The sequence below is a fragment of the Jaculus jaculus genome, chromosome X (assembly GCF_020740685.1).
Source record: "Jaculus jaculus isolate mJacJac1 chromosome X, mJacJac1.mat.Y.cur, whole genome shotgun sequence".
NCBI lineage: Eukaryota > Metazoa > Chordata > Mammalia > Rodentia > Dipodidae > Jaculus > Jaculus jaculus.
The window spans coordinates 49638932-49657506 of NC_059125.1; the positions used below are offsets into that span (position 1 = coordinate 49638932).

At 44.3% G+C, this 18575-nt stretch overlaps 1 protein-coding gene across 1 annotated transcript in view; it reads left to right on the forward strand.

The window, feature by feature from the left end:
* Positions 1 to 44: 44 nt before the first annotated feature.
* Positions 45 to 18575, forward strand: part of LOC101617655 (protein SSX1) — an 80316-nt gene continuing 61785 nt past the window's right edge. The window contains exon 1 of the mRNA XM_045140590.1: positions 45 to 196. The gene's annotated coding sequence lies outside the window, so the exon portion shown is untranslated. The remainder of the gene's footprint in view (positions 197 to 18575) is intronic.

Below are 18575 nucleotides of genomic sequence, written 5' to 3' on the forward strand. Positions count from 1 at the left end.
AGCCTCAGTCTCAGCGGGGAGATACCACTGTGGAGATGGGGGGAGGTCTGGAGTGGCACAACCCTCCCTGGGAACTATTCCAGGGAGAAGGGCACCAGAGCAGAGAATGACGCATTCCTCGATAGACCAGTATCACTGTGGAGATGGAGAGCCCGTTTGGAGGTGGAAGTTCTCTCAAGGAAACAACGCTAGAGAGGTAGGTACTATTCGGCTAGCGAGGAAGAAGGGTTGGTACAATCCTCTGTGGGAAATACCATGGTGCAGATGTGGGGAAGGCCGGGGGTGGCACAATTCTATGCTCGGAGAAGGAGACGTGTGAAGAAAGTGACAGAGTGCACGGAGAGTCAGAGAGACCAGCCCAGGGAGAAAGGGACCCGGGTGCGTTGGGATCGCATCAGAGAGGAGAGGCTACTCTACAAGGACTGAGAGCGACCCCTGCCACGCCCACATTCCTGCTAACCTGGGTCAGAGATTAGGGAAGGTGGAGAGGTCACGGTCTGTCTGGGTCCTGGGGGCTCAGCCGAGGGTCTAGTAGAGGTCTGGGGGAAGGAGCTGGAGACGGGGTTCCAGCTCTGGGCTTCAGACATACCAGCCCATTAAGTACACTCTATCACGACCATGTAAAAGACAACATACAAAAGACAGCTAAGGATAGAATTCTTTTTTTAAATGGGTTTTCGAGGTCTGGTCTTGCTCTAGCCCAGGCTGACCTGGAACTCAACATGTAGTCTCAGGGTGGCCCTGAACTCATGGCAGTCCTCCTACCTCTGCCTCCCGAGTGCTGGGTTTAAAGGCGTGTGCCACCACACCTGGCTTAAGAGATAATTCTTTTTTTTAATATTTTATTTTTATTTAGTTATTTGAGAGAGAGATGATACAGAAATAGGGAGGGGGGGATGGGCACACCAGGGCCTCCAGTCGCTGCAAACAAGCTCCAGATGCATGCGCCACCTTGTGCATCTGGCTTACGTGGGTCCTGGGGAGTGGAACCTGGGTCCTTTGGCTTTGCAGGCAAGCGCCTTAACTGCTAAGCCATCTCTCCAGCCCAGGAGATAATTCTTTTCAGATTACTGCTATAGGTAAAACTTTGTTTAGGGAGAACACACTAAAGACAAGGAAGGAGACTTGGGAAGGAGAGGTCTTTTTTCAGAATATGCATACCATTGGGTACTGCTATGGACTTAGGCCTCATTCTAAAAGCCATACGTTGAAACTATAACCCTCAATATGATATTAGTTGGAGGTGAGGCCTTTGGGAAGTAATTTGGGTTAGGTGAAGCTGTGAAAGTGAACTCTGGTCTAATGAAATTAGTGCCCCCAATAAAAGAAGACATACAAAAGCTTGCTCATCCTCCATTTGCACACACACACACACACACACACACACACGACAGTAAGAAGGCAGCTGTCATTCTGGGGAGATAGCACAGCACATGCTACATGAATAGATGAGCTCTTGGTTAGAGTGAGAGACCCTGTCTCAATAAATAAGAGCAAGAGGAACTGAAGAAGACACCAGATGCCAGCCTCTGGCCTGTGCACACACATGCATCCCCACACATGCAAAACATTTACAAACATATGCCTGAACACCACAGACACAGAGAAAGAAAGGAAGGAAGGAGAGAAAGAAGGAAACAAGGAAGGAAACAAGGAAGGAAGGAAGGAAGGGAGGGAGGGAGGGAGGGAGGGAGGGAGGAAGAATGGGGGCTGGAGAGATGACTTAGCAGTTCAGGCACTTGCCTATGAAACCTAAGGACCCAGGGTCAGTACCCCAGTAAGCATGTAAGCCAGACGCACTAGGTGGCGTATGTGTCTGGAGTTTGTTTGCAGTGGCTGGAGGCCCTGGCATGCCCATTTTCTCATTGAAAAAGAGAGGGGGGGGGAGGGAAGGAGAGAGATCTGTCTGCAAATCAGGGAACTTTCACCAGAAACTAAATCAGCTGGGACCTTGATCTTGGCTTCCCAGACTCCAGAACTGTGAGGAGGCGATAATGTTTAAACCACCCAGACTCTGGTATTTTGTTATGGCAGCCAGAGCTGCTAAGACAAGCACCTGCACAGTTAGCCCTTTGCTGGAACCCAAAAGCACAGGGGTAAGCCGGGCGTGGTGGCACACGTGTAGGAGGATCACCGTGAGTTCAAGACCATCCTGAGACTCCATAGTGAATTCCAGGTCAGCCTGGGCTAGAGTGAGACCCTACCTCAAAAAACAAAACAAACAAACAAACAAAAATTAAAAAAAAGCACAGGGGTGAGGAACTTCGTAAACACCTCTGATTTCTAAGATCACGGGCCATACTCAGGTATAAAGTGATACTGTCAACTCCTGCTTACTCTGCCCCTCAGAACTCTCATTTCTTCCTCATTCTAGCAATCATTTAATCTATCTTTTGTGCCCCAAATGTACCACAGTTACTTTCATTCACTCTTCTTCATAACCACCATTCACACATACTTTCTCAGATGTCCAATTTTTTTGACATTGTGACATTTCAGTGTCATCTACAAATGTTCATGCTCGAGAACAGTGCAAGCGAGTTACCAAAAAAGCCTCATAGTTTTTTGTTTGTTTATTTTTTTGAGGTAAGGTCTCACGCTAGTCCAGGCTGACCTGGAATTCACTATGGAGTCTCAGGGTGGCCTCGAACTCAACAGCAATCCTCCTTCCTCTGCCTCCTGAGTGCTGGGATTAAAAGGCATGTGCCACCACGCCCAGCTCATGTTTTTTTTTTTTTTAATGAAGAAAGATTTGTTTTATTTAATTGAGAGTGACAGACAAAGAGGGAGAGAGAGAGTGAGAGAGAGAGAGAATGGGCGCCACTGCAAACGAACTCCAGATGCATGCGCCACCTTGTGCATCAGGCTTACGTGGGTACTGGGGAATTGAGCCTCGAACCAGGGCCCTTAGGCTTCACAGGCAAGCGCTTAACTGCTAAGCCATCTCTCCAGTCCCCTCATAATGTTTTAACAAGTTTATGATTTTCTGTTGGGGCACATTCATTGCTAGCCACAGCCACAGCATATACATGCCCGCGAGTATCTATTTCACATGAAAATTGTGCAGGCAGAGGGGGGGAATTGGGGATGTAGTTCAGTGGAAGAGCACTCTACTAGGTGTGAAACCTTGGGTCAAATCTCCAGCACCAAAGCAAACAAACTTTTTTCTTTTTCCAAGGTAGGGTCTTGTTCTAGCCCAGGCTGACCTGGAAATCACAATGTAGTTGCAGGATGGTCTCAAATCTATGGTGATCCTCCTAGCTCTGCCTCCTGAGTGCAAGGAATAAAGGCATGTGCCACCATGCTGGGCAAGCAAACTTTTTTTTTTTTTAAAAATCATTTTTAGTTATTTATTTATTTGATAGAAAAAGAGGGAGGGAGATTGAGAGAGAGAGAGAGAGAATGGGCATGTCAGGGCCTCCTGCCACTGCAAACGAACTTTAGATGCTTGTGCCCTCTTATGCATCTGGCTAATGTGGGTGGGTCTTGGAGAATCGAACCTGGGTCCTTTGGCTTTGCAGGCAAACACCTTAACCGCTAAGCCATCCCTCCAGCCCAAGCAAACTTTTTAAAAAGAGAAGTAAGGCTTTACTGCCATGCTTCCCAAATAAATCTGGCTAAATTGGTTGCTTTATGGTGATATCCTCATCTGACTCCACCAACTCTTGCTTGGTTTCAACCCTGTATGTGACTCCAGCAGCAGCATGAGAAACCACAGTGGTAGTGGCAATGTCCATAGGGACAGCAGCCACAAACGTAGATGGATAAGCCAAGAAGGCTTTGACCTTTTCAACAAGTGCAAAACTGTACTCAGTATCCACAGACAAAGCCAGGGCCCGCTTGTACCCACTGATGATAGAATGCAACACTGAGGCAATGGCCATCTGCAAACAAATGCTAACAACACTGCAGACACCTCCAAGACGTGAGACATTCATTCTGTGATGTCAAGCACTTTGGGGATGTGGATGTTGCTATTGTTGAACACTTGCTTGCTGGATGACCAGCCCAAGAATGGGGAAATCTGCAGCAGGTTCCACAGGGGTCGTTTTACTGGCTCTCACATTGTCCTTAGTCTTCACCATCTGCACATCATAGTGATTCTGCAGAGGTCAGCACTATGTCCCTGATGTCAGTTGGAGGTCCTAATTGCTCACAAAACCTATATTCCTCTGTTTTATTAGGCAACTGTTTCTCCAGAGCTGGGTTGTTTTCCAGAAGCCCTTTCCTTGAAGACACTGCTACATGTGTTTGGAACCCATGCTTTCTGCCCATATTGTATTCCCACACACAATCAGTTTTGGGCAGTCATCCAAAAGTTGGGTAATCTTAAAGAAGAAGTTGGGCTTTCAGGTCGCCCTATGTCCCCTGCATTATAGTGGTCCATTAGGGATTGCCATGCAGGATTTAAATACGATGTCACTCTAATGAGGATGCTTGGAGATAGAAAGGAAATGTTTTAAAAGTAGTTTTTAAATATTTTATTTATTAAGCCAGGCGTGGTGGTGCATGCCTTTAATCCCAGCACTCGAGAGGCAGAGGTAGGAGGATCGCCATGAGTTCGAGGCCACCCTGAGACTCCATAGTGAATTCAAGGTCAGCCTGGGCTAGCCTGAGACCCTATCTTGAACCCCCCCCCAAATTATTATTTATTTATTTTACAGAGAGAGAGGGAGAGAGAGAGAGAGAGAACCAGGGCCTCTAGCCATTGCAAATGAACTTCAGACACATGTGCCACCTGTGTATCTGGCTTATGTGGGTCCTGGGGAATCGATCCTAGGTCCTTAGGCTTCATAGGCAAATGCCTTAACCACAAAGCAGCACAGGCTAATGTCTTAAGTACTAAGCCATCTCTCCAGCTCAGAACGTTTTTTATTGTGATAAAATACATTTAACATCAAATTTACTATTGTATCCATTTTGACATGTAAGATTCAATGTCATTTAGTACATTCACAATGTTGTGCAAACATGACTTCTATGTAGTTCCAGACCATCTTCATTGCTCAAAAACATTTCATATTTAAAGGGAAGAGAAAGGAAGGGAGGAGAGTACCTAATAGGTTGGTATTGTATATATGTAAGTAGAATGATTGAGATGGGGAGGTAATATGATGGAGAATGGAATTTCAAAGGGGAAAGTGGGGGGGGGAGGGTATTACCATGGGATATTTTTTATAATCATGGAAAATGTTAATAAAAGTTGTGAAAAGATAAAAAAAAAACATTTCATATTCATAGGCCAGGCATGGTGGCACACACCTTTAATCACAGCACTCAATAGCAGAGGTAGGAGGATCACCATGAGTTTAAGTCAGCCTACAGAATGAGTTCCAGGTCAGCCTAGGCTGAAAGGACACCCTACCTTGAAACCATTTTCCTTTTTGCCCAAATCCCAGCTCCTAACTACCACATAATCTGCTTTGTGTCACCATGGCTTTTCTTACTGTGAATACTTCATAACCGTAGAGTCACGTACTATGTAGTCTTTTGTTTCTGGCGTCTTTCACTTAAAGACTTAAGTCTTTGTCTCAGTCTGTTTGTTTCTATAACAGAATACCACATGCTTTATAAATGATAGAAGTTTATTTTGCTCATGGTTCTGGAGGCTGGGAAGCCCAAGAGCATGCACCAGAACTGACATCATAACACAGCAAAAGGTAAGCAAGCACGTTTGAGTCTAAGCAAGAGAAATCAGGAAACATCATGAGTTTTCATCAGGACCCCACTCTTGAGATAACCCACTCCCTCAATAATGGTATGACAACAAGGAAAATGTATTTCTGTAAATAACCCTGAAATAAACAGGAGATCACTAAGTAAGTCACACAATAAATTGGTGAAATATGTTTGAAAGGCCTGAAGTGGTGAGGCTCAGAATCAGGAATGACATGACAACAGTTCAGCATAGCATTTTTTTTTGCTATAATATTTTTTGTGTGTGTTGTATGCACATCTATATCTGTGTGCTCACTTGCAGTGGCTGGAGGTAAATTCTGGGTATCCTGCTCCATTACTCATCCGCCAGCTTTTATTTGAGTCAGAGTCTCTTACTGATACTGGAGCTTGCTGTGTTTTACAAGCCTGGGCAATTCCCTTGTCTCTTTGTTCCCCTTTGCAGAACTGGGGTTACAGGCTGTAGTGGTGTGAATGTATGTCTCCCATAGACTCTGGTGTTTTATTAAAGTTTGTTACTTGGGTCTCCAGCTGTTTGGCTGGAGGAGGTGTCACTGGGGTTGGATCCTGAGGTCCAACCCAAAGGTGTGTTTGGTGGTGGATCTAACTTCTAGCCCAAAGGCATGCAGAGAATTCTGAGCTCTGGGGGTCCTGCTCGCTGCGGGTCTGTGCTTGCTGTTTTGTTGGTGTAACTGACTGATCGTGGTTTCTCTCTGCTTGGACTTATGAATGTGAGCCAGCTTCCTCTACCATCTGCGGAACTTCCTTGGATTTGTAAGTTTGAAATATATCCCTTCCTCCTCTAAACTGTGCATGGTTTAGAAGTTCATCCCAGCAACGCAAAGTTGACTATTACACAGATGCATGTGGACATACACAGTTGTTCATGTGGGATCTGGAGACTGGACCTCTGTCAGTTTCAGGCTCCCTTAGGCCCATATGCTTGCACTGGATACACACTTAACTGATGAGTATCTCTCCAGCCATTAATTATTTTTGTGACCTCTCCCTGGGCCTCACTACCTGACCAAGCGATAATACTAATGGTAGAGTGAACACACTTTTGGAGAAGCTGACTTACTGACCAGAGGTACTTAGCTGTCCAGGGAAGGAAGTCAGCCACTCATCTGTGTCCTTACTACCCATGTGTCAGACACTATGCAGATTGTGAGCTTGAACACAAAGAGGGAAGCTCTGTATATCCCTGGAGCAAGTGTGGATTATGCTGACCCTAGCAGGAGGTCCATGTATAGCCACTGATTTGGAGAACTCTGAAACAAGTAGGGCAGGTAAACAAAACTATAAATCAGAGACATCTGTCTAAGACTGGCCTCAAAAACAAGTTGAAGATGAGGTTTGTGTCTACTCAGTGTCTATCACCATGTCCCCTGAGGAGGTTGTCAGGATAACAGTGAGTGCAGCACTTGGGTTTGAGTTGCCACTTCCTCTGTAGTGTCTCCTGGGCCCTGGTAGATGTGACAGAAATGACTTGTCTCGTGCTAGGCAGTTGGCCATATTTTTTGCTTGTTTGTTTTTGAGGTAGGGTCTCACTCTAGTCCAGGCTGGCCTCAAACTCACAGCAATCCTCCCACCTCTGCCTCCCAATTGCTGGGATTAAAGGCATGAACTACCATGCTTGGCAGTTTTCTCATTTTGATGGACCTTCTTTCTTCCTGGTATTTGATGCCATCTGTTAAAAAACAAACAGATTCTCCAACAAAAAGTGAGTGGCATGGATGGAAGGAGGCAAACATATTGCTTTCAGACTTTTTTGATAAAAGTATTTTATTTCATTATTTGAGTGAAAAGGAGGGAGTGAGGAAGAGGCAGATAGAATGGGCATGCCAGGGTCGCCAGCCACTGCAAACGAACTCCAGATACATGTGGCACTCTGTGTGTCTGGCCTACATGGGTACTATGGAATCTAACCTGGGTCATTAGGTTTCACAGGTAAGCACCTTAACCACTAAGCAATCTCTCCAGCCCTGCTCTCAGACTTTTAGATGGACAGTTCCTCTCTTCTAAGCCAAAGAACAGTAGGAGCTTTTCTAGAGTCTGTGACCTTCCTATTCACAGGATCCTGACTTGGTTTCTATCCAATTGGAGAGCAGTTGATTATCCCTGTAATCTTCGTGCCAGTATTGCACAGTATGTACTTGTCTGGCTGGCTGATTTTGTAGCTGGCAGGATTCCCTGCTTGTCTACACTGTTGGTGATCATTATTCCCCAGCAGCACATAGCACTTCCCAGCACTATGAAGGATGGCCAGCAGGGGGCAGGCTTCCTTCTCAGTTCCAGTGTGATCTCTCATCCTGTGCTTATGGTGTCCTCAGCAAGAAATTCAGAGAAAGCAGAGAGTGGTGGTGCATGCCTTTGATCCCAGCACTCAGGAGGCAGAGGTAGGAGAATCACCCTGAGTTCAAGGCCATCCTGAGTTAGAGTGAGACTCTACCTAGAAAAAAAAAAAAAGAAATTCAGAGAAGGCAGAGAGATCAATACTAAAGGAGACTTATAACATGCCCACCAAGTCTCAGGGAACATGGCCAAAAGATTGTAGGAGCCACAGGGTGGGAAGTTGTATCTCATGAGACTGATTGGTGCATTCATGACCCCACAGTGAATGCCCGAAACCCCACTGAGCATGACCCTCAGTGGAATGGGAGCAAGAGAGAGGGAACATAAGAGTATAATCCAGGGGCTGGAAAGATGGCTTAGTGGTTAAGGCAAAAGCCAAGGGATCCCAGCTCTATTCTCCAGGACCCTCATAAGCCAGATTCACAAGGGGGCGCATACATCTGGAATTCGTGTGCAGTTGCTGGAGGTCCTGGCATGCCCATTCTCCCTTTCTCTTTCTCTCTGCCTCTTTCTCTCTCTTAAATAAATAAATAAATATTTTTTTAAAAAAAAATGAGTATAGGGCTGGAGAGATGGCTTAGCGGTTAAGTGCTTGCCTGTGAAGCCTAAGGACCCCGGTTCGAGGCTCGGTTCCCCAGGTCCCACGTTAGCCAGATGCACAAGGGGGCGCACGCGTCTGGAGTTCGTTTGCAGAGGCTGGAAGCCCTGGCGCGCCCATTCTCTCTCTCTCCCTCTATCTGTCTTTCTCTCTGTGTCTGTCGCTCTCAAATAAATAAATAAAAAATTTAAAAAAAATGAGTATAATCCAATGGGAATGTGACCAATATGCATACTGTTAAGTTCATAATAAGAAAAAACAATTTAGCCAGGCGTGGTGGCGCAGGCCTTTAATTCCAGCACTTGGGAGGCAGAGGTAGGAGGATCGCCATGAGTTTGAGGCCACCCTGAGACTACATAGTGAATTCCAGGTCAGCCTGAGCTAGAGTGAGACCCTACTTCCAAAAACTAAAAACCAAAAACCAAAAATAAAATAAATAAATAAGTTGAAAAACAACCCATTTTTGTAACCAGCATGCATCTATGTTTGTTGCACTTGGATCTTCTGTGACAGACACCATCTTTCTAGCTCCTCTCCAGAGCCATATTAAGACCACAGATTTGGGATAAGATGGCTAAAGCATTATTTTGTTTCTTTTTCTTTTTTTTTAGATTTTAGAGGTAGGGTCTCACTGTAGCCCAGGCTGACCTGGAATTCACTATGTAGTCTCAGGGTGGCCTTGAACTCATGGTGATCCTCCTACCTCTGCCTCCCGAGTGCTGGGATTAAAGGCATGTTCCACCATGCCCAGCTAAAGCATCATTTGAATGCTTAAAATGAATAAATAAAATAGAGAACATGGACTGGGAGAGTATAACTCAGCGATAGAACATGAAAATAGCATTTGTCAGGCCCTGAGTTTCATCCCCAGGAACATAATAAAGGGAGTTTATATCCTTGTCCCTCCTATGACTCCTAAGGAGGTAATTGTTCTATTCAGTACAAACCAGTAGACCCATGTGGGACCTAGCTCACTGATACCTCTCACCAGAAGCCCAATCTCCCCAGACAAGAGATGGATGGGAGACCCTGTTCAAGAAGATTGGTGCCTTCTAGAGGAACAAATGATACAGTACCATCATGCTAGTGGTGAAGACAGTATACCTGCTTCTTTTGATAGTGATCACCTGCAAAGCCAAAAAGACTAAAAATACAAAAGTGGAAGATTGTGAAAAAGGATGAGACACATTCTCTCTCTTTCTCTGTCTGTCTCTTCAAAGCCCTGAGGCTCAGTGCCTGCTTCAGATCCTAACCCAGGAACAAAGTACAAAAGGGGGCTTCCTGGGCTGGAGGGGTGGCTTAGCAGTTAAGGTGTTTGCCGGCAAAGCCAAAGGACCCCGGTTCGATTCTCCAGGACCCACATTAGCCAGATGCACAAGGGGGTGCACTCATCTGGAGTTTGTTTGCAGTGGCTGGAGGCCCTGGCATGCCCATTCTCTCTTTCTCTCTCTCTCTCCCCCTCTTTCTCTGTCAAATTAATAAATAAGTAAAAATTTTAAAAAAATTAAAAAGGGGGCTTCCTGGCCAGAGAACATGTATTGGACAATGTTTGGCAAGCCCTGCCTGACAGGGATTGAAGTGACACACAAGTTTGCCATACGTCTAGGCTGATAAAGTGATGTCCCTAGTGCCACATTCTGTATAATCAATGTGGAAGAAGGAGGAAGGATGATTTGGGCTATGGGTCACACTGTCTTGTTGATGAGGATTTTCCTCAGCTAGAGAGCTGGTCACCTTATGTGAGACCTCATATCCTAGGTAAACAATCAGCACAGAATGCTAGCTCATTTATTTTGATTTCTTTTAACAGGTGATGAGGTCAGAATGGTTTTGTCAGGCAACAGATGACATGTGGCATGATGACAATGGATGATCATCCAGGAATAATTCTAGGGACCAGAACTGTGTGTCCTGGGTTTTGAAGGAACTCAGGAATAACAAACTCACAGCCAAGACTTGCCTATACCTCAGCTAGTAAGGATCCCTCCCCATGTCCCCAATCAAAATCACTATCAATTACAGGACCACTTGCCCTTTGGTTCATAAAATTATTCACATCCAGGCCTCGATTAAGTAGGCACCCTGAGAGGAATAAGTGAGGTTATACATTAGGCAATATTCTTAAGAATATTAACCAGCCAATAGGAAGGATGGGCAGAAACACACACACACACATACACACACACACACACACACACACACACACACACTTTTTCATTAAAACTTGGGTCACATGGTTTCATCAGAGGGCTAAAATCCCAAATGTGGCCAGAAAGAGACCAGGAGACAGAGCTGATGGAGTAATTCCACTCAGAAGGGCTGAAGTGCAGATTGGGGGTTTAGGAGGAATGGAAGTTTTTCTTCATGTTCCAAGGCCAGAAAACTTGTTCCAACTCAAGCAGTCAGGTAGTAGCCAATTCTTCATTAGTCACTTTTCTCATTGCTGTGACAAAAACTTGGTAAAAGCAACTTAAGGAAGGAAGGGTAGAAGGGGTTATTTTGGCTCATGGTTTGAAGGTACAGTCCATGACGTCAGGGATAACATGGTGACAGGACACATTGCATCCATAGTCAGAAAACAGAGAGAGGTGAATGTTGGTGCTCATCAGATTTTCCTGCTCCCCTTGCTTACTTTATTCAGTGTAGATCTTTCCAAGTTAAATCTCTCTAGAAGTACTCTCACAGACATGCCCAGACATGTGTCTCCTACGTGGTTCTAAAATCTAGTCAAGTGGCTGGAGAGATTGCCCAGTGGTGATGGTGCTTGCCCACAAAGCCTAGTGACCTGGGTTCAATTCCTCAGTACCCACATGAAGCCAGATGCGATGCATGTATCTGGAGTTCATCTGTAGTGGCTGGAGGCCCTGGCGTGCCCATTCTCATTCTCTCTCTCCTTGTAAATAAATAAATAAATGTATCTAAAATCCAGTCAAGTTGACAATGAAGACCAATCATTACTCCTCTGCTCAGGGCAGAGTTGCCCTGTGCTTTAACCAGGCTTCAACTGATACATGCCCAACACCTCCCCTATGTACAAACATGTGTGGGGCAGGGCCATCTGTTTAACTCAGCCCACTCATTCAACCTTGGCCTTATCAAGAAGCTCCCTCACTGACAACATGTAGAATAAGGTTTAACCAAGTGCCTTGGCGCTCTTTGGCCCAGTCATGTTAACAAATAAATGAACCATCACAGGTTATATTGAACCCAAAGTGACTAGAGGATCTCAAATTGGATATTATCTGTCAGATCAGTAGAAGACCACAATACTTTCTAGGGTTAGGCCACAAGCCTGGCAGGCTCCCTCTTCAAAAGCATCCTCTCTTTCAGCACCGACTCCTGATCTCTGCTAGTGACTGAGACCATCTCCCATGGAGACATCGGTGGTCACAGACAGACTGTTATGACAAACACTTGTTTAACTACATTAACCGTTGCTGGGCATCAAAAGATAAATACCACTGGGTGGTGCTGTTGGTCATAGATGCTTAAATTGTCTCTTCACGGGAAGCAATGCATTAAAGGGACTGTCCCTGCTTAGGTGAAAGTTGAGAGGGTGAATTATTCACTGAACTATTACAATTGGCCCAGTTTTGTTACAAGATGTTTCTGATCTAGTTGCTGCTCCCAAGCTGTCTCCCCTTCCTTCACCTAGTAGTTTATTTTATGGAATAAGCTTGAGGTGTAATGGGGGAGACTGGGGTTCTGGTGTGATTTTTGGAAACCCAAGCCCTGAGTTCATATCTGTAAATGAACCAAAGAGTTGGCAATTCCAGATTTAAGAAAATGATTTTTTTTTAAATATCACATTTTATTCAGAACTCACAAGGAGTGGGGAAGGGAGAAAACTGGGAGGTAAGGGAAGATAAAGTGGGGAGAAGAGATGTACACCACGTGGAATCCAAAAGCCCATGTAGACAATGTATAATGCAGGAGCCCATGTAACCAAACATGGATCTTAGGAAAAAAAACATGAGAAGGGATTTTAAAAAATCTTGTGCTTCTAAGAAGGATCACAAGTGAAGGCAGTAATAAAAGGGGAAAAAAGTGTGTTTTTTTTTCCCTACCCCAGCATGGCTTCCAGGGTGGGAGAGAGCTCTTATCTGTCCAAAGACCCAAAAAACATTGTTGGCAGCTAGAGAGAAAGAGAGAGAGAGAGAGAGAGAAAGAGAGAGAGAGAGGGAGAGAGAGAGAGAGAGGGAGGAAAGTGGCCCACTCTCTCCATGGATCCAGGGGGACATAAGATTTGTGTCATCCCATCCAGACACAGCCATTCAGCCTGGGCTTGGAGACAAAAATCACCCATACCTGGACATGGTGCACACTTGAGAGCGATTTAATTGTGTGAGATGAACAAACACTAAATCCCATGACTGGCAAAGCCAGGGCAAGCTGAGATAGGTGTGGCGAGGGTATGACGTCCTAAGGTCCCTTTTTTTAAGGGCCACCCAGATCCTGTCTAATTAATCTAACTGCCTACTCTGGTGCCTCCCCACATTTTCTCTTCTCATGAGAAGACACTTTAACTGTTGTTAGAGGAAAAGGGACAATTATGTCCGATTGTCACAACATTTGACCTTGATAATGGCGCATATGCCACTTTGGGCTGTAACAAATGAGTATTTCTAGAGCCATGTGGTTCTGTATGATGGCTTTTTCATTGTTTGAACCTCAGAATTATGGAGAGAAATTTTCTGAGTTGTGCCACTTAACAAGTTGGGTATACTTTGTGAGAGTTTCTACTATGTGTTAGATGGCATCTTCCAATCTGCTAAATGAAAAGAAAAAAGAAAAGACTAAGTGGTCATACTATTGAAAAACAGTTTTGGTCCAGCAGTATTTTTAAACCTGTAAATTGGCTGGGTGTTCTAAGGTTTTTACTTGTGGCCCTTGTATCTATGGAAACCCCAAGGTGTACCTTTCAATCCATCCCGGAGGTAGCCAGGGTCAAAGGTTGGTAGCACAGAACCATTGGGTGTCCTTAGGGACCACCTAGCGAATGTTTGGCCTCAGGGTCCATCCAGCAGCAAACCATTCTGGTAATTGGAGGGTAATGATGTTCTGGCACAAGCCTGAAGGAACCCATCCTAGAAAATGTACATTACTGGGATATTTTGCGAGAGCATTTTGTTTGTTTGTTTGTTTCCAGTATAAGGGCATCTTTTGGCTTAAATGACCTTTTGTTGGAGTCATCACATATATGTGTCCCAGATTTGAAAATAGCCATTTTGATATTTATGATTGCTAAGAAGTTTGAGCTGTCAGAGAGGGGGCCAACATGCCTTTGCAGGACTTTAACAGTTATGTATTTATTTATTTTGAGAAGCTCTTTTTGTGTCCTGGCTTGTTCCTGGTAGAGTTGATAGGCCATTGAGAAACATCCCATCTAGTAACTTGGGTTAGGGTAGGAAAGCTAGCTCTTTTCTGGTTAATATGTATTTGTAACTGATTTCAATCATCCGCCTGGAAAGGAGAGAGTATTGGTTGGTATTGAGTTTTACATTCCAAAGTACCACGTTGTGTTTGGTTATTTCCCTCTTGAAGTGCTTAAGACCAAGCAGATAGCCAAAATTTAATTTAAGATGTAATTTTTGTTTGGGGGGATCACTAATGGCTCTACAAAGGAGATTTTAGGGAGTTGGAAGCAGCACCATAGCTTCTCCAATACTGGTATTGTCTGTTAGGATGAGTCAGGGCTGTACTGACCAACTTTTTCCTAAGGGAGCCAGGAGGACTGATATTTTTTCCCAGTTGTGATTCTTCTGTTTCATAATACTCGCTGATTTTGTTTGTTTGTTTGTTTCTTGGTCTCCATATCCTCGCTGACCAGGAAGATAGTTGACTCACCAGAGGGCCAGTGTAAGACCCATTAGAAGTGTCCCATTATCTCCAGTGGCCTTCTGACTGGGGAGCAGGGGCCAAAATATTGGCCTTTTAGCTCTGAAGATTCTAATTAGATTTGGCTTTTTAAATATAGGTTATTAATACACTGAGAAAAAGCAGTTACACCAGTGACAAGGGTAGGAACTTCTCTCAAGTTTGAGTCACCTTGACAGCCATGGGTGTAGACAAAATGACTGGGTAAGGGCCCTTCCAGGTGCGTTCTGAGTAGTCCTCCTTAAATGTCTTTATTAAAACCAAGTCTCCTGGACACAATGAGGGTGACCTGATATCATCCTGTCCAGGGTTAGTCTGTGTTAGTTCTGAGAGGGTTTGTTGGAACTTAGCCAAGTCTCGAGGTCATGTAACAGGTCTCTGGAAAGGAAGGTCCTGCCATATAATGCCTCAAAGGGAGTTAATCCCAATTGCCCTGAAGTACTCCTTACCCACACTAAAGCTAATGGCAATTGTTTGATCCAGGAGCTCCGGGTTTCTTGCATTAGCTTAGTTAGGTGCCTTTTAAGTAGGCCATTAATCTTTTCTACCTTTCCAGAGGATTGAGGATGCCACGCACAGTGCAGATTCAATTCTATTCCCAAGGCCTGGGAGAGCTTTTGAGTGATTTCTGTCTTAAATGCTGGTCCATTGTTACTCTGTATGCTCTTAGGTATTCCGAGTCTTGAAATAATTTCACCTTTCCTACCTCTTGTGTTCTTTCTGTCTGGCAGGGGAAGGCCTTGGCCCACCCAGTAAAGGCATCTACCCAGACCAGCAACGAGTGGGTCTGGGATCCTCTGGCAAGTGGGTGAAGTCTATTTGCCAGTTTTCCCCTGGGTATTTTTTTTTTTTTTTTTGGTTTTGATTTTTAGGAGGAGGTAGATGATTATTATGAGGGCTATTTTTTTTTATCAACTTTATGTTTTTGAACTTTTTAAGTTATTGTATTAGTTATTTTTAAATAATTTTTGTTAGTTGAGTTGAGTTTTCTTTTTTAAGTTTTAGTTTTATTTATTTATCAGAGATAGAAAAAGGGAGAAAAAGAGAGAAGGAATGGGTTCATCAGGGCCTCTAGCCACTGCAGACAAACTCCAGACGCATGCGCCACCATGTGCATCTGGCTCATGTAGGACCTGGAGAATCAAACCTGAGTCCTTGCTTCCCAGGCAAGCACCTTAATCGCTAAGCCATCTCTCCAGCTCAAGTTGAGTGTTTTCCTTAATGAGATATATGATGAAGAGACTTTAACATTTTTTATTGTCAGGACTGAGGCAGCCATAAATGGTTATCAGAGGCAACCTGCCACCCACAGTGATCTACATATTAGTTCTTTTGTGTGTCTTAGTGGCTTTTTTTTTTTTTTTGAGGTATACTGACTGTGGTCTTTTAGGTGGGAGGAAGGAATATTTTCATAGAAGGAGAACCTTTTTTTTGTTTGTTTTTAGAGTTGTAGCTTTAGCTATGAAATCTGTTAAATGATTTTTTTAGGATCACTGGTTTGTTTTTTTTTTTTTTTTTTTGGTTTTTCGAGGTAGGGTCTCACTCTAGAGACCCTAGACCTAGAATTCACTACATAGTCTCAGGGTGGCCTCAAACTCATGGCGATTCTCCTACCTCTGCTTTCTAAGTGGTGGGATTAAAGGTGTGAGCCACCACATCTGGCTCTTTTTTTAAAAAATTATTTATTTATTTATTTGAGAGCGACAGACACAGAGAGAAAGACAGATAGAGGGAGAGAGAGAGAATGGGCGCGCCAAGGCTTCCAGCCACTGCAAACGAACTCCAGATGCGTGCGCCCCCTTGTGCATCTGGCTAACATGGGACCTGGGGAACCGAGCCTCGAACCGGGGTCCTTAGTCTTCACAGGCAAGCGCTTAACTGCTAAGCCATCTCTCCAGCCCTCTTTTTTTTTTTTTAAAGAATATTTTAAATGGAGTTTTTGAAGCAGTTAATAAACTTTAAAAAATAGTGTGAGCATGTAGTATTAAATAAGCATATTTGGAGTTTACGTAGATATTTATTTGTCTTTTTTGTGTGTTAACATTTAGGGCTTTGGTTAGAGCTATTAGCTCTGTTAATTCAATACTTGTATCAGCTGGAAGTGGGCCAGATTTACAAATCTTATGTTTTGTCACCACTGTATATCTTGTGTTTTAAGTTTTACTTTGAACAAAAGAACTCCCATTTGTAAATATCTGGAGACTGGGGTTTTTTTTTTTTTAAGGGCTGGTCTTTAAGGTCTGGTTTGGCAGCATAAGGTTTTTAAAATTTTTATTTATTTCTTTTATTAAATATTTTTTTTAATTTTTTTAAATTTATTTATCTGAGAGCGACAGACACAGAGAGAAAGACAGATAGAGGGAGAGAGAGAGAATGGGCGCGCCAGGGCTTCCAGCCTCTGCAAACGAACTCCAGACGCGTGCGCCCCCTTGTGCATCTGGCTAACGTGGGACCTGAGGAACCGAGCCTCGAACCGGGGTCCTTAGGCTCCACAGGCAAGCGCTTAACCGCTAAGCCATCTCTCCAGCCCAAAATTTTTATTTATTTATGAGAGAGAGAGAGAGAGAGAGAGAGAGAGAGAGAGAGAGAGGGAGAGGGAGGGAGGGAGAGAGAGAGAGAGGGATAGGGAGTATGGGCACACAAGGACCTCTAGCCACTGCAAATGAACACCAGATGCATGTGCCACCTTGTGCATCTGGCTTTAAGTTGGTACTGGTGAACCAAACCTGGGTCGTTAGGCGTTGTAGGCAACAGATAGGGGCTGTCTTTAAAGCCTTGGGGTAAAACTGTACACATGATTTGTTCTGTTTTATGAGTTGGCTCTTTAAAGGCATCAGATAGAGGCTGGCTATCTGGATGTAGAGGGATAAACCATGGGTTTGTTTTTTAATTGTTTTTGGCTTTAGTGGATACTGTTTTTGGTGAGGTAAGTAAGGTCCTTAAGATATATTTGGACAGGGGCTGGAGAGATGGTTTAGCTGTTAAGGCGCTTGCTTGCAAAGCCAAAGAACTCGGGATGGATCCCCCAGGGCCCACATAAGCCAGATACAAAGTGGCACATGCGTCTGTAGTTCTTTACAGTGTCTGGAGGCCCTGGCATGCCCATTCTCTCTCTCTCTCTCTCTCTCTCTCTCTCTCTCTCTCTCTCTCACACACACACACACACACACACAAACACACACACACATACACACACACACACACATCTGCCTTTCTTACTCTCACTCTTTTTCAAATAAGTAAATTAAAAAAAGTTTAAAAAAGATGTATTTGGACAGGAGTGGCAGGGCCAGCTTGACCTACAATTTTACCTATTTGTTCAAACTGGTACATCTCTCTCTATTTTTTTTTTTTTTTTAATTATTTATTTATTTGAGAGCAACAGACACAGAGAGAACGACAGATAGAGGAAGAGAGAGAATGGGCGCGCCAGGGCTTCCAGCCTCTGCAAACGAACTCCAGACGCGTGCGCCCCCTTGTGCATCTGGCTAACGTGGGACCTGGGGAACCGAGCCTCGAACCGGGGTCCTTAGGCTTCACAGGCAAGCGCTTAACCGCTAAGCCATCTCTCCAGCCCTGTTTTTTTTTTTTTTATCAGTCAGTGGCTTTTTTTAAAAAATTTTATTTATTTATTTATTTGAGAGCGACAGACACAGAGAGAAAGACAGATAGAGGGAGAGAGAGAGAATGGGCGCGCCAGGGCTTCCAGCCTCTGCAAACGAACTCCAGACGCGTGCGCCCCCTTGTGTATCTGGCTAACATGGGACCTGGGGAACCGAGCCTCGAACCGGGGTCCATAGGCTTCACAGGCAAGCGCTTAACTGCTAAGCCATCTCTCCAGCCCTCTCTCTATTTTTTAATCAAAGGAAGACATAGTGTTTTGTTGGAGGTAAAATTATTTTTGCCTAACATTCAGAAAGGATACTTCTGTCTAGCAAAGGAGTTGGTGTCTCTGAGACTAAAAGGAAGGAATGGTAGAAAAGATAGTCTTGCCAGGAACAAGCCAAAGGCTCTGTAAAAAGAACCTATTTTGAACCTGGCCTGAGATGTCCCTAAAGACAGCTGCCTG